Source organism: Anthonomus grandis, chromosome 16 (assembly GCF_022605725.1).
Source record: "Anthonomus grandis grandis chromosome 16, icAntGran1.3, whole genome shotgun sequence".
Taxonomy (NCBI): Eukaryota; Metazoa; Arthropoda; class Insecta; order Coleoptera; family Curculionidae; genus Anthonomus; species Anthonomus grandis.
The window spans coordinates 2,657,770-2,674,661 of record NC_065561.1 but is presented as its reverse complement, the minus strand read 5'-3'; the positions used below and the strand labels follow the sequence as shown (position 1 = coordinate 2,674,661).

At 33.5% G+C, this 16,892-nt stretch overlaps 1 pseudogene; it reads right to left on the bottom strand.

Moving 5' to 3' along the window:
- The window catches only part of LOC126745946 (uncharacterized), a 69,308-nt pseudogene that overhangs the window by 975 nt on the left and 51,441 nt on the right, over positions 1-16,892 (bottom strand).

Sequence of the window (16,892 nt, the reverse complement as noted above, 5' to 3'; positions counted from 1 at the left end):
ATCTAACCTAAGCTTACTAAAACTTGACGCAGGAATTTATTATAAGTTTCAAAAAGGTCAATATCATGATGTTGGTTTGCTAATCTCATTATTCTAGTGAGGAAGTTATTAAGACCATAGACCGGTGGATTGGGTAATGAAAGCTGTCAGTGGCTCTAGTTGTTCTTAGTTGTTCGAATATTGAGTTTTTGGAGTAGCTCTGAAGCTCGAGATTTCCCATGTAGGACGTCGTAAAAAGTAATAAGATCCCTCCTCTTATGGCAAATAATGATGAGAGCCATATGTAGCATATCAAGTATATCTGCATCATTGTAATTATCTAAGATATTCTATTTATATGCTATTAGTTATAAAAGTTTGTGTTTTAACTAGTTGAAGAGCATCAATATATACCTTATAGAAAGAAGACTACACACAGAAGGCATACTCCAGATTAGGACGGATCAGAGCACAAAGGGGCAATACTTGTGAAGTCTTGAGTACATCTCCTAACAAAATCAAGCATTCGAAAAGCTTTATTGATGACACTATCCAAGTGATGAGAAAATTATAAGCTCGTATCGAAAGTGACACCCAAATCAAGAAGAGCTGTTTCAAGGGTATAGCGACCGATCTTGTAGTCGAAATTAATAGTATTTCTGGAACGATAAAAGGTCAATATTTTACATTTAGCTGGATTAAGTTCCATACCATGTCCTTCACACCAAACTACCAAATTATTTAAATCCTATTGTAATTTGTCACAATCAACAGGATACTCGATTGTATAACTCAATTTCAGATCATCGGCAAACAACAAAAATAGGCAGCTAGTGAAGCATTCTTCTATATTATCTATATATCGATAAAAATATTAAAAAGAAATGGCCGAGATGAGAGCCATGAGGCACTCCAGATGGAACCTGAGTAGTTTTAGAAAGAAAATTACTAATGTTAACAATCAGTCTACGATCAGATAAATAGCTCTTGAACCAGGATAATAAAGGTTGATCAATACCAATTATTAATAGTTTATGCAACAAAATATTGTTAGGTACCTTGTCGAATGCCTTGGAGAAATCTGTGTATATTGTATCCACTTGATATCCCTTGTTCAAGGCATCCAACAAAAAGTCCACCTGAGTAAGGGTTCAGCTCCGTAGATTTGCTTAATTCAATCGTCTTAATCCAAACTGCCGATCAGTTAGTAGAGGTTCAAGAAGGGGGGTGATGATATCACATACTAAGCTTTCAAAAACTTTTTGAACTGCACTGAGTATAGTGACAGGACGATAGTTGGTAGCACTGGTTTTGTCGCCCGACTTATGAATAGGTTTTAGGAAACTTTCTTTCCAATAGTCTGGGAACTTTCCAGTTGGAATGGATAGATTGAATATATGGTATAAGGGTCTGGAGAGATTAGAACTACATATTTTTAGAAATAAAGTAGGCACACCGTCTGGTCCAGGACCCTTGTTAATATTCAAGGATGAGAGTTTAGTAAATATATCAGATATTCTAATGTAAGGGTGAGGGATATGGGTATCGGATGCAGATAATTCACTTGGGGAGGTTAAGACTATGGTGTGAGTATACTGTAGAAAAATAATCAGCAAACATGTTACCAATCTCCTCTTCAGCACAACTTGTCCCGTCCAAGTATCTCAGGGTATTTGGAAAAGAGCTATTTTTCCTTTTATGATTTACAAATGACCAAAATTTCTTTATGTTTGAGCCAATAGCTGTAAATATACTGTTGTATAACATTCCTGTGTCAGATTCTTGCATACGTGTCTCAATCTAAAAAACTCTCGATACTCTGCAGGTGATCGTTTTTGTTTATATTTTTTGTGCATTTTTTTCTTTTCGATAATACGATTTTTAAGTTGAATTGAAAACCACACTGGAAATTTTCTTGCCGAAATTAAAAGGGTTTATAAAGTATAATACGGATAACGTTTTCCACTAATCCGATGTGACGCAAATGCGGATAATGCTGTTAGGGTATGAAGTACAGACACCAACGAGAGTAATACGGTATTATTAGTGTATGTACTATGGAAAACCTGGCAGTAGCAAACTAAATGCGGAACCGACTTTGATTATTCGAATTAGATAGTAGGTTGTCATGAGTTATGTGATGCAACCAGGCCAAGAACCTCAGTTGACCCCATACATAAATATTATTATTACAAATATTCCTGAATCAACAAAATAAGCATTTTAATATTATTAGGCTCCATAAAAATTGCATTATATAAAATCACTTATCTATTAATTTTCGACGAATAAAGTTGTAGTTAATTGATGGTCAAATTTGTGTAGAATTTATTTTGAATTAAATTTATTCCTTTTTTAAAAAGTAGATGTTCAATAATAATTCCATCACTGGCGCAGTCGTTCATGTAGGTGTCTCAAAGATTCCTGGTTGTGCAAGCAGTCTAAGAAAACGTTGCTGAAGCCAAGAAATCGTCAGTTTTAACTGTTTGTTGAGGCATTGAAACCAACCCAAGGCAAGAAGACCACAGTTGCGAGAAGTAAAATCGTAAGTGAGTTTTCCTTTCCACTCCCATTTAATTTTATGATAATTGTTGTGTGTATATTTTGAATTTATTTTTTTAATTTTTGCAATTTATTATTAAGTATACTTTAAATTTACTAAAAGTGCGATAATTCGTTTACATTAGTTAAATTTTAATGTCAAATAGTAAAATTGATAAATAATCTTACACAAAACCTTTCAAATATTTCTTTAAGAAACGTAAATTTAACAAATTTAACGTTAGAACTAAATTCATTAAATATGACTACCCTTACAGCAGCAAAAGAGATTGCTCATACTCTTAAAACATTTACAGGCAATAGTGATCATCTAGAATTTTTTATTTCAAGTGTAGACAAATTTTATAATAGATATTATATAGGCACTGTAGATGAATCTCTCAAAGAATTTGTTTTTGCTTCAATATGTTCTTAACTAACCGAAGAAGCAGGCGATTTTTTACTTTGTAGACCGGATCTAACGACCTGGCCCAAAATAAAAGACGCCTTAAGACAAAAATTTGGCGATAGAATAAACCGTCAAGTACTTTCTCAACAGTTAAATTTTTTAACTCGATCTAGAAAAGAGCCCATTTTAGATTTTATAGAAAGATTAAAAATTTTAAAATCTCGCATTTCCTTAAAAATCGCTGCTGATGATTCCCTAACTCAAGGTACAAAAGACGCTTTAATGGAGCAAACTGAATTAACAACTATTACTGTTTTAATGTCTAACTCTCCTAGCGAGCTTCGAACAATTTTAATGTTACACAATCCCCAAAATATTGATGACGCAAGTTCAATTGTTCTAAACCATTCACTTATCGAACAGCAAATAAATGCTCGTAGTTTCATTCCACGACAAGAAATTTATAATACACGCCAAAATAGAACATCTCCCCTAAGAAATAATCGCCAAAATTTCAGCCATATGCCCCCACCAATTCAACAATCTTTTGTTCCTCCCCAAAATCAATATTCTTTTCAAAATCCCTTTCCAATGCCAAATAACAACATTCAACCCCAGTTTTCAAATAATACAGGTGTAATATCTAAATAACCATTTCCAAGCCAACCTATAAATATTCAACCCCAACCCGCACGTCAACATTTCCCCACTAACGAACAAGTTTTTGGCAAGCCGAAAAATGTATTTTCTAAAGAAAATTCAAATAAATTAACCAGCCCCCCAACCCCAATGTCTACAACAAGTAGAATGCCGTCTGCAATAAGTAGAAACACAGACGTTCACATGCGCTCAATTCAAAGCCGCAATCCACAAAGGCAATATCCCAGAAATCTTAGTTCAACATTCCAAAATCAAAAGCCATACCCATTTACCGACTTAGCATATCTAGCAGATAGCCATATTCAATCCCAACAAGAATATGAAAATTTCCGTGAAGAACAAGAATATCAAGACTCTTTCGAAACCCCTGAATACTACGAAGAGAATGAATATTTTGAAAATTACGAAAATTCCCAAGATTTACAAAATTTTCCCAAAAGCCCTCTAAACGAAAATCCGTCCTAAATCTAAATAGTTTTCAAGTCAACTCCCTGCCCTATATTCAACTTCAAAATCCCCCAGCCAAACTTCTTATTGACACGGGTAGCCACACATCCTTAATCAGACCATCTTTAGCAGAAGAATATTTTCCACAATTAATTTTTCCTTGTAAACACACTTTAGTAACTTGTACCGGCAATACCAACACCCAAAATAAAGCAAAAGTCCCCCTTTTACATGAATTTAATATTAATAATGAACTTGAATTAATTTTATATAGTTTTCACGACTATTTCGATGGAATAATAGGTATAAGAGATTTACGTAAACTAGGTCTGAACATTGATATAACAAATAGGCTTTTAAAAAATGATACGACAGAAATACCTATTTATTACAGAGACAACTTTGACTTACAAAAAATAGAAATACCACCCTTATCTATAATAATAAAAACATGTATACTGATATACCTGACGAAACCGAATTATACATTCCTCATTTACACACTGGCCAAAATATTGAAATCCCAGGATCCCTTTTAAAAGTTCAAAATGGCACTGTCCCTTTGGAATTTCGAAATCATAGCAACGAAAGTATCATCCTAGAATTTTATCCTGATTGACTTAGAAAAGTAGTTCAAGTTTTTAATGCTCAAAATTTCGAGATATTTAATATCGAGCAAATAACATCCAATTTTCACACATATGACAGTCCCGATCAAAGCCATGATTTTTCACTTATCCGTACAGATCATTTAAATAGCGAAGAAAAAACCGCCCTTAAAAAAGTCATCCTTCAATTTCCAGAAGTTTTACATAGGCCAAACGAAAAATTACCTTGTACAAATACCGTTAGACATGTGATTAAGACCACAGATGATATCCCAGTCTATACAAAATCATACAGATATCCCTTTGTACACAAAAAAGAAGTACAAAAACAAATTTCGGAAATGTTAGAAAATGGTATTATTCCTTCCTCTTCAAGCCCCTGGTCTAGTCCTGTCTGGGTTGTCCCCAAAAAAAATGACGCTTCCATGAAACAAAAATGGAGAATCGTTATAGACTATCGTAAAATCAACGAAAAAACTATAACAGATCGTTATGTCATCCCCAATATTTCAGATACCCTCGATAAACTTGGACGCAGCCAATATTTTACTACATTGGATCTAGCCTCTGGCTTTCATCAAGTAGCCATGCACCCAAATTCCATTGAGAAAACCGCATTCAGTGTCGAAAATGGACACTACGAATTTCTTCGAATGCCCTTTGGCCTTAAAAATGCCCCTGCCACTTTCCAAAGACTCATGGACAATGTTCTTAAAGATCTCCTTGGCAATATATGTCTTGTATATATGGATGACATTATCGTCTTCTCTACATCCTTGTAAGAACATATTTCTAATCTAAAATGCGTCTTTCAAAAACTCAAAGAAAACAACCTTAAAATCCAGCTTGATAAATGCAAGTTTCTCTGCAAAACCGTAGAATTTTTAGGACATGTTATTACGCCCGAAGGTGTGAAACCCAATCCGAAAAAAATTGCAGCCATCCAAAAATTTCCATTGCCAAAAACATCTCGCGACATAAAGTCATTTCTAGGCTTAATTGGCTATTATCGGAAATTTATCAAAAATTTTGCACACCTCACAAAACCATTAACAAATTGTTTGAAAAAAAATAAAAAAGTTGAACGTACACCTCAATTCATTCAGTGTTTTGAAACTTGCAAAACTCTGTTAATGAATGACCCTGTTCTTCAACGTCCAGATTTCACAAAACCTTTCGTTCTTACCACGGACGCTTCAAACGTCGCTATCAGTGGAATTTTGTCCCAAGGCCCCATTGGCAACGATTTACCAATCGCATTTGCTTCACGCACCCTAAATCCGGCAGAAACAAACTATAGCACCATCGAACGTGAACTTCTTGCTATAGTCTGGGCAACAAAATATTTCCGGCCCTATCTTTATGGGACCCGTTTTAAAATTGTTACAGATCATAAACCATTACAATGGTTATTTTCTGTTAAAGAACCCAATTCTAAACTTATTCGATGGCGATTAAAACTCCAAGAATACGACTATGAAATCGTATATAAAAAAGGAACACAAAATTCTAATGCCGATTGTCTATCCCGCATACAAATTAACCCCATTGAAGACGATCAAATGTCAATTTTACCCAACTTCGACCCAGATGAAATTCCCCAATTACCGCCTAAAGAATTTGATGAAATTCTGAACACTCTTTGTAATGAACCAGAACCAGACAACGAAAAAATAAACATAATTTCTGACATAATAATACGACCAGCACAACCCTCTACCAACATAGAAACTAAACACTCTAACATAGAACATCCCATTATTGGTGCCCCATACGTTCAAAAAGCATTAAATATCTATAAAAATCAAATTATATTTAGATACTCCAATAATAACAAAATTAAAGTTCAAAAAGAATTTATTTTTGACAAACAAAGAACGATTATATTTTTAAAAAATGATCCATCTGAAAAAGATCTCTGTGACATTATTAAAGAACATTTTGTACCCAAAACTACATACTGCCTACATTTTATAAATAAATCTCTTAAGCCACTTATAAGCAGAGTTTTTCAAAAATACTTTAAAAATAATTCGTTTAACCTTTACATATCCAATACCCTACTAGAAGACATAACAGACGTAGAAGACCAACAATTAAAGATTAAATATTATCACGAGACCAAAACTTCCCACCGAGGTATTCAAGAAAATATTATATCACTTAAGAAAAACTTCTACTGGCCAAATTTAGAAAATGACGTCAAAATGTATGTTAACCTCTGCGAAATTTGCCAAAAAACTAAATACGAAAGACATCCTAACAAAATCGTTTTTAAACCCACCCCTATTGGTCACGAACCTTTCGATCACATCTATATAGATATCTATAAAACACATAATACGTCCTTTCTAACCGTAATTGACAGCTTTTCTAAATTAGGACAAGCATACCCTCTTTTAACACCCACAGGAATCGAAGTAGCTAACAAACTTATTACCTATTTTAATCATTATGGCCTTCCCCGAAAAATTACTACAGATAATGGCACATCCTTTAAAAACGAAATAATTCAAAACCTCTGTTCCTTACATAAAATTGAAATTCATTATTGTACCCCTCACAACCCCAACTCAAATAGTCCAATTGAACGTCTTCACTCCACTTTAAATGAAATTATTCTTACCCTTAAGCACCAAAAGCCAAAAGAAAATATAATAATTCTAATGAATTATGCCATTCTTTCCTATAATAACTCTACATATAGTGCATCCCAATATACCCCTTTTCAAATTGTCAGAGGCAAATTTGACTATAAAAACCCTCTAGAGCTCTCAAACGCACAAAATCTTTCCCAATACATGCAAGAGCATGCAGAGAATATTAAAATAATTAATCATGAACTTTATGAAAAATTAACAGACCAACGACAATCTTCTTTAGATAAAGTAAATAAAGACCGAAATGTAGTAAACATCGACCCTAACAAACCACTTTTTGCGAAAACGTTTCCACAGAAATCAAAAGTTAAAGAATCAGATAAATATAAAACAATAACCAAACCTGTTACACAAAAAACTAACGCCATAGCCACCCAAAATAGACGAATACATAAAAACTTATTAAAACCACAACGTAACCTTGTTTCAGATGATCCCAATCAAAATCATCCCATTCCTGCTCCTCCTACCTATAGCTACGAACTTAGAAGTAAAAAGAATTAGAAATCGCATATTACCAATGGCCATAGGAAAAACCTATATATCAGCTACTAAATATACATCCACTTTTCACATAAACCTTACAGAAATTGAAATTCCCCTATATAACATAAAAAACATACTAACTCAGGCAAACAAAACTGTTTTCAGTACAAATCAAAAGGAAAGCTTCTCAATTCTTACATCCTATAAATTTAATCAAACCTATGAATAATTTCAGACAATTTTAAGAAATACCAAGATTTTTCACAAACCTAATCGATCAAAAAGAGGATTACTTAACGTAGTAGGTAACGCTGAAAAATGGCTCTTCGGTACCCTTGACTCAGACGATGAAACCCGCTATAATAACTATTTCGATATGCTAACAAAAAATCAAGAAATTCTAAATAACAACTTTAATAAAGAACAATCAATTCTATCCTCTATCACACAAGAATTTACTAAAAATTTAGAAAAAATAAATAACAATCAAGCAATTATATTGGAAAAACTAAATTTACTTGAGAAAAATCAGTTAGATTTATCTAATGCCCTATACAATATAATGTTGCAATTAAACACTTTAAATTCCGTAATAAATAACATCGAAAACGCAATCTCATTCGCTCATGTAAATAAAATGCACAACTCCATACTCAATCCTAACCAACTTTTAAATTTAATAGAAGATATAAAAACAATATATGCTCCAAACCGAATACCTGAATTTAAAGAATTAGTAAACTTTTATAACTATTTATCTGTTCAAGTAATTATCAAAAATAGCTCAATTTTATTTTCAATACGCACCCCAATTGTCTTTCCCAACCACTATATACTTTACAAACTCTACCCAATACCCATTGGAAATAAAACCATTCTCCCTTCCAATCCTTATATCCTACTCACAAACGATAACTACTGGACCACAGAAGAAGAATGCCCGCAGCTAGAAGACGTTTTCATCTGCAAGCAAACCACCCTCTCAAAAGACGAATATTGCCTCTTCCAACTGCTAACAACGTCAACCAATATATGCCCGTTAACCAATGTTAATTACCAAAAAAGTACCATTCAACGCCTAAATGTTAACGAAATTTTGGTCATTCCTGTGCAGATGACAATCGCCCGAGACAAATGTCAACAGGACTCTACAAGATCTTTGAACCAAGTATTGTTACCCTATCTATGTGCCCCGTTGAGATAGATAACAAAACATACGAAGGCGAAAGAAAAACGGAATTCCAATATGTGTTAGAATTGCCAAAGTTTTCGTATGTCCAAAGCAGCAACAACAATTCCAAATTAACCCTCGAGGAATTAAACTTGGATGAACTGAAGACAGCGCAGAAAATATTGTCGACAATCCAGTTACACCCTCTAGAGGCGCCCGAAAATTCCACGTACCCGTGGATCGCTCCAATCTCATCCATTGCCGTCCTCATATGCGGAATCACTCATGTCACATCAACATAACGCTGGTAACACGGTCATTTGCGGATACGGTTAAAAACTGGAGGGTATCACAAGACATAACTATCAGCGACCATCTTCTCCAAAGAGAAACTAGATATAGAGGTAGTACGGCTAAATAGTATAATTATCAATTCTTACGAGAGAGCCTAGAGCTCAGAAGAGTTATCTGAGCTCTAGACTCTATATAGAGTTGGTAAGAAATTGCTTTGTTGGAATGACATTGTGGACGATCTTAAAAAATCGTAAAAAGGTCCAATTACCTGCGCACAAGGTGGAAATTCTAGAGAATTGGGATGTATACTTGACAGCTAGAAGGAAATTCTAAAACGAATTCCAACACTGCAAAAGAGACTACTGGCAGAAGTTCTGTGAACAGATAGAATCTCTCAGACTTAGCTTGTCTTCTAAAGCCAGGAAAACTAAGAGAGCATGCTTAAAGAAAGATGAAATATGGATCTCAAATAAAGAAGAAACCATCGAGCTTCTTGAACAGACCTTAGACCTCCGACTATGTATCAGAATCGCCTAACATTGGGACAGCTAATCAAATACTTGAGAGTTACTTTAGACAACGAGGTCACATTTAATACTCTCATAGAGTAGGTAGTAGTAAATAAGACAACAGCCCTAATATGGTAATTACAGTAAATAATAGTAACAAGATAAGATTGTTCTCCGGTGGCTTTATACTGCAACTGCTTACGCTCAACTTCCCACTTATATCTCTGGTTTGTAGATTATCAAAGGTCATTTGATAAAGTAAACTTGCGCTGTCCTAATTGGACCTAAAGGAGGAAGTGGGACTCAACGTTCAATCAAAAAAACAGCGTGAAAGTCAAAATACCAGAAATAGTAAAAACTAAGAGCAAACTGTCTATTCTTATAGCAAAAAATTTAGGTTAAAAATAGAATGATATCAGAAATTGCAGGCTATGAAGTTGTAAACAATTTTAACTATCTTGTTTCCTTAATTACAATACCTGAGAAATGTGAAAATAAAATACTATGGCAAGATCAGCGACTACCAAGCTAAATAAAAAATGGAAAAACAAAGCTATTATTAAAACAACGAAACTCAGTTTAGCTGATGCTTTTAGCTTCCTGATTGCAACGTACGCAGCGGAAATATGAACTTTAAACAAAGCAGATAAAAACCGAATAGATGCTTTCTAAATGTGGGTACATAAATGATTCTTACGAGTATCTTAGAGAGAACATGGGTGTTCTGCGTGTCCCAACAAGCGGATCCATTTTGCAAAAAAGCATAAACTGCATGTATCTGCAGTACCTTGGGTATATAGTTAGAAGATCAGGAATAATGGACTGACTTATCATAAAAGGGAAGGTCAAATGCGAACTCTCAGGAGGCAGATCTCCAACTAGATGGGTAGATCAGATAAAACTCCTAAATTTTGCTCTAACTGCTAACTCTTTAATTATTACTTAATTAATATGAAACTATAAGATAGGAAGCATAGAACTAGCTGCTAAAATCAAATATAAATGGTTACTATATCCATTGGAAGATAATTAAAAGGCAAAGAGGACAAAATTGACATTTTGAAAAGTTTCCACAATTCACTATTTTCTAATATAATAATTTGCTCGAAATGTTGTAGTGATTTTTGAGTACAAAATAATATGACCTATTCATTGATTTTAGGATTAACAAACCCGATTTTAGGATAAACTAGTTTTTCCTAGGTCAAATCTGTAGTATTTCTGTAGCTAGTTATCATGGATGAGGTTTCATCAAGTGGACACGTAGATCAAAAAGAGTGGCGGGAAAGATTCTTGGTAGAGGTTTTAAGATCTGAGGATAAAAAATCATCTCATTTTAATGATTTGATAAAGGAAAAGTATTTGGCACTTATACTACAGTGGAAGAGGCTAAAAAAACAGAAAAGAAATCACCCTTGCAACAAAGAAGACTGAAAAGATTTGATGTGGTGGAATTCGGAGATGTAAAGAAACTTACCTTACGAAATGAAGGAAATACAAATTATATAAAGTATTATCTCACGGCTGATGAGTTATACTATCGGACAAAAGTAGAGCAACACTTCCAGAAATATTTGCAAATATTGATTTTAAAATTATAAATGCATGTTAATGTATACAAATCCACTAAGTTTTAAAACTACAAAGTAAGCTATGATTATCAATGTCAACAAAAATTTTCGCAATCAAAACAAATGATTTTATTTTGACGTTTAAGTTTAAATGCTTCATAGTAACGCGTCAAAAGTAAAGCAACATTCAAATAATTTGTTCAAAAGAAGAGTTTTAGCAAATGTAAAGGGATAAAATAATTTTGTAAGGTGATTTTTATGTTTTTTGAACATTTCTGTGTAAGATTAATCATGCCGAGAGAAATTCCAATTTCAAAAGACTTGAAGCAAAGAGTTGTGAATGGATTCATAGAAGGTAACAAACAAGCCGATATTTCAAGACAGTTTGAGTTACCCCGGTACACTGTGTCCAAAACAATATTATCGTATAATAAGAGGGGACATTTAGAGAAGTTGCCAAAATCGGGAAGGCCAAGGAAAACATCAGTAATGACTGACAGACGCATCAAAAGGATTTCCCAAAATGATCCATGGAAGTCCGCACCTCGAATTATTGCCGAAATTCCAGAAATTACGGTTAGTATACGAACAGTACACTGTGTCCCAATTTGGTTGTATTTGCAGGTTATCTCTGTTATTTTTAAAGATAGAGATGTGCGGTTTTCGCGAACCTATGTCACTTTTTTGTAAAACTTTTATTGGCGCAAACAGAATTGAGATACCTTTTTTTGTTTCTGAGATACAGGGTGAAATTGAAAATTTTCACTTTTTGACGACTTGCTCTATCTCACGAACCATATAAGTTATAGTAATAGTAAAAACTGCTATGGATAGATAATTTTAAATAAAATTCAGTGGCGTAGTCAAAAATTTTATTAAAGGCATTATTTAAGAGATATGACCCAAACTTGCATTTTTTTAAATAGAATACCCTGTATTTTTTCATACCAATAAATTGCGCTATTTTTTCCGATTAAAATGATATATAACACTTGGTATCTTAAGTCATGATAAATGGCCAAAATATGCAAAAAAAACAAATCATAGCGAAAGAAACATTAGTTGGCCATGAAACAGAAAAAATTGAAGTTGGCTGTTTAAAGATGTCAATTATACCGTGATAGAAGTTTTTATAATCAAATAAAAACCTTTTAATTATATAATATTTAAAAGTCTTAGATACAAAAACTCTTGTCTTAAGCAATTTTATTAAAAAAAATATTGTAACAACTGAATAAATTTAACAAAGAACCTTAACAAGCTATTTTTTATTTATTAATTCTACAGTCCTATAAAAAAATTTGTAAAAACTAATTAAATTGCTCGAAATGGTTGCCATTTTCCTGAACGCATAATTGGCATAGAGTTGTTATTCTCCGCAAGGCATTTAAAATAATAAGCAGCCTTGCTAGCAAGGCTTCAAAGGCTTGAACTGTAGCATCCTGAAGTTCTTGCAAATTATGCACCACATTTAAATAAATTTTGTTTTTTAAGAAAGACCAGACAAAAAAGTCCAAAACAGAAAGATCCGGTGATCTAGCTGGCCACCTATTTGGAGCGTGGGTACCAATCCATCGATCTTCGAATGTCTTGATTATAAATGGCCTTACTATTTGAGAATTATGAGCTGGCGCCCCATCTTGCTGAAAATATATGCTATTTAAAAATGCCAACGGTATCTCATCTAGAAGTTCTGGTAAAATCCGCTGCAATATTTCCAGATATCTGGCTGCTGTTAAAGTGTGTTCATAAAAAACATACTTTATTTTAGTGCCCAAAATAAAGCATGATACACTAAATCCAAATCTGCCCTGTTGTTGGCGTTCCCGTAATAAGTATGGATTCTGAGTGTACCAATGCCTGTTATTATGACGGATAAAAATTCCAGTGCAACTTATATATGCTTCATCGGACCATATAACTTTTCTGGCAAAATTTGGAACAATTCGAGTTTGCTCTAAAAACCAATTGCAAAAAACTATTCGCATTTGCGCATCCCCGGGATGTAATTGTTGAACTATCTTAACTTTGTATGGTTTATATTTATATTTTTTTAATATTCGCTGTGTTTGACTCTTTGACACTCCTACATTTGTTTCAATATTTCGACAGGAATTTGAATGATTTGCCTCAACACTTGCTAAAACCGCAATTTCATTATTTCCCTGATTTTGCCTATGGTAATTTTTATTTCTTGGCTTTGTAAATGATCCATTATTAATCAAACTCATTTTTATTCTCCGAAAAATAGACTTGTTTGGTTGACGCCTTTCAGGATATCTTAGAAAAATTGTTTTAAGTATAATAGCAAATATTAGGTAACGACACTAACACATACCTGTTTAAATACAAACCGGATGCCCTGTCACTATTTTCTTGGCACTCAATAAAACAAGCTATCATGTCATATTTGTGACTGTTTTCAAAATTATTAGTCATTCTTAAAAATTACGCTCTATCCCTTAAGAAAAATACTAAAATATTTACTTAAAAACTTTCGTTCGAAATAAATAAATTCTAAACAATTATTGATAGCTTCATACTGATATCTTTAAACAGCCAACTTCAATTTTTTCTGTTTCATGGCCAACTAATGTTTTTTTCGCTATGATTTGTTTTTTTTGCATGTTTTGGCCATTTATCATGACTTAAGATACCAAGTGTTATATATCATTTTAATCGGAAAAAATAGCGCAATTTATTGGTATGAAAAAATACAGGGTGTTCTATTTAAAAAAATGCAAGTTTGGGTCATATCTCTTAAATATTGCCTTTAATAAAATTTTTGACTACGCCACTGAATTTTATTTAAAATTATCTATCTATAGCAGTTTTTACTTTTTTTATAACTTATATGGTTCGTGAGATAGAGCAAGTCGTCAAAAAGTGAAAATTTTTAATTTCACCCTGTATCTCAGAAACAAAAATAGGTATCTCAATTCTGTTTGCGGCAATAAAAGTTTTACAAAAAAGTGACACAGGTTCACGAAAACCGCACATCTCTATCTTTAAAAATAACAGAGATAACCTGCAAATACAACCAAATTGGGACACAGTGTACAAAGAAGGTTAGTAGACGCAAAGTTATTTAGTAGACGTCCAGCTAAAAAGCCGTTAGTTTCAATAAGAAATAGAGCAGCAAGGTTGGCATTTGCACGCTGGCATTTAAACTGGACCGTCAATGACTGGAAAAAAGTTCTATTCAGCGATGAAACTCGCTACCAAATATTCAATTCTGATGGAATGAGGCGTGTGAGGCGACCAATCAATACAGGGTTTAATCCTAAATACGTAACACCTACAATTAAGCATGGTAAAGGTAGTGTATTTTTATGGGGTTGTTTTTCATGGAATGAGGTAGGCCTTATGCATTTTATTAATGATACGATGGACCGATTTGTTTATAGGAATATCATGAAGAATGTTATGCTTCCTTATGCAGAATAGGAAATGCCATTGCGTTTTATTTTTCAATAGGACAACGATCCAAAACATTCTTCACAAGTTGTTCAACAATGGTTTCAGGAAAATAATGTTCGTGTTTTACAGTGGCCAGCACAATCTCCAGATCATAACCCCATTGAGAATCTCTGGGAAGAAGTAGAACGTCGTATTCATACCCAAATATTTCCAAATAAACAATCCTTAATAAATAAAATTTGTGAAGTTTGAACAAATCTTCCCGAAAATGTCATTCAGAAGTTGATTGCTTTAATGCAGCGCCGTTGTCAGCAAGTAATTAATAATAATGAATATTCTATCCATTACTAATGTATTACTTTTAATTGTTTTTGTTGTTAAATGTGTTAAATATTTTTTGTTGAACTAAAGTAAAATAAAATACTGTTAAATACAATTTGTTGCTCTACTTTGGTCGCCCCCATTCTTATCAATTTTTATAATCATTAACATTTACCGTTCTTAAAATGATTAAAAGTACACCAAAATGTACTGAAATATTACTTTCGAGGTAAGGATAGTGTGACATTAAGCTTAGCGAAAAATCACAACCCAATAATCCTTTTTATTTAAACATGAATAAAATTGAACTTTGTTGATCTACTTTTATCCGATAGTGTATATGACGTTATTGACGCAGCTCACGCAGTGGGGCATGGTGGTCGTGACAGAATGTGGGCTGAAACTTCTGAAAAGTATACGAGTATCACAAAAGAAATTATATATCTTTTTTATCTATGTGCGTGGTGTGTCAGCAAAAAAAGACCAAAAAAAAAAGAAATGATTAGTCCCCAAACCGATTTTGCATTCCGAAATGAATAGCCGATGCCAAGTCGATCTTATTGACTTCCAGACACAGCCAAATGGAAAGTTTAAATTCATACTGATGTATCAGGACCACCTAACAAAATTTGTTCTGCTTCGTCCATTGGAAAGTAAAAGAACCGAAGAGGTAGCGTATCATTTAAATGATATATTTTTAACTTTCGGAGCCCCTATGCATTCTACAATCTGACAATGGCCGAGAATTTGTTAATCGTGTAATTTCAGTAGTGACAAGCTTATGGCCAGATGGCAAAATCGTGCATTGAAAACCACGACATAGTCAAAGTAAGGGATCAGTCGAAAGAGTAAACCAAGATATTGAAAACATGTTAAGTGCTTGGATGAATGACAGTCAGACAACCAAATGGTCAGAAGGACTAAGGTACATACAGTTTATGAAAAATCGGGCATTTCATTCTGGAATTCAACAATTGCCTTATAAGGCAATTTTGTTTTTTTTTATAAAAGGTAAAAACACAAAATCTACAGCATCATAAATACATTTAATAAAATTACAAAGGTTACATGTTTCGCTAGACTAGAGCATCATCAGACCATACACAAAATACAGAGATAACATACACAAAACATCTGACATATAAGTGTATCACTTATAAGTGTATAGTGAGTGTATGTGATACAGTGATACTGTATCATTATATGTCAGGTGTTTTGTGTTTGTTATGGTCTGATGATGCTCTAGATGCTCTCGAGCGAAACATGTAATCTTTGTAATTTTAATAAATGTATTTATGATGCTGTAGATTTTGTATTTTTACCTTTTATAAAAGTGTATGACCAGCATCTTTGGGATAATGGATGAATTTTTCGAGTTTTATAAGGTATTGTTTGGTGCAGAACCCAAGGTTGGCTCCTTTACTACTTCATTGCCTTTGGAACTGCTAAAGGACATTGCAGACGAAGACGATCTTCGAAAACTGTTTGATAAAAATGAAAATGAAGGTAGTGATGGGTACGAAGATAAGGATGAAGACGAAGATAGGAGTGGTGACATGGATAAAATCTCACAAAAATTTTAGAAGCACGTTCAAAGGCTGCGCAAACCCTCGAAAAACAAGCGAAAAAGATGAAAACAACCTCTCAGAAGTCGCATCCACCAGCGAAAGTTGGAGATAACATCATCATACCTACTCCTGATGTATACAGGGCTAAAGGAAATCTTCGGAACGTTATTGGAGTTGTGCTTAAAGCATCTGATGATGGATTTTATAAGATTGGGACTAAGCATGGTATCTTACAAAAATTATATTGC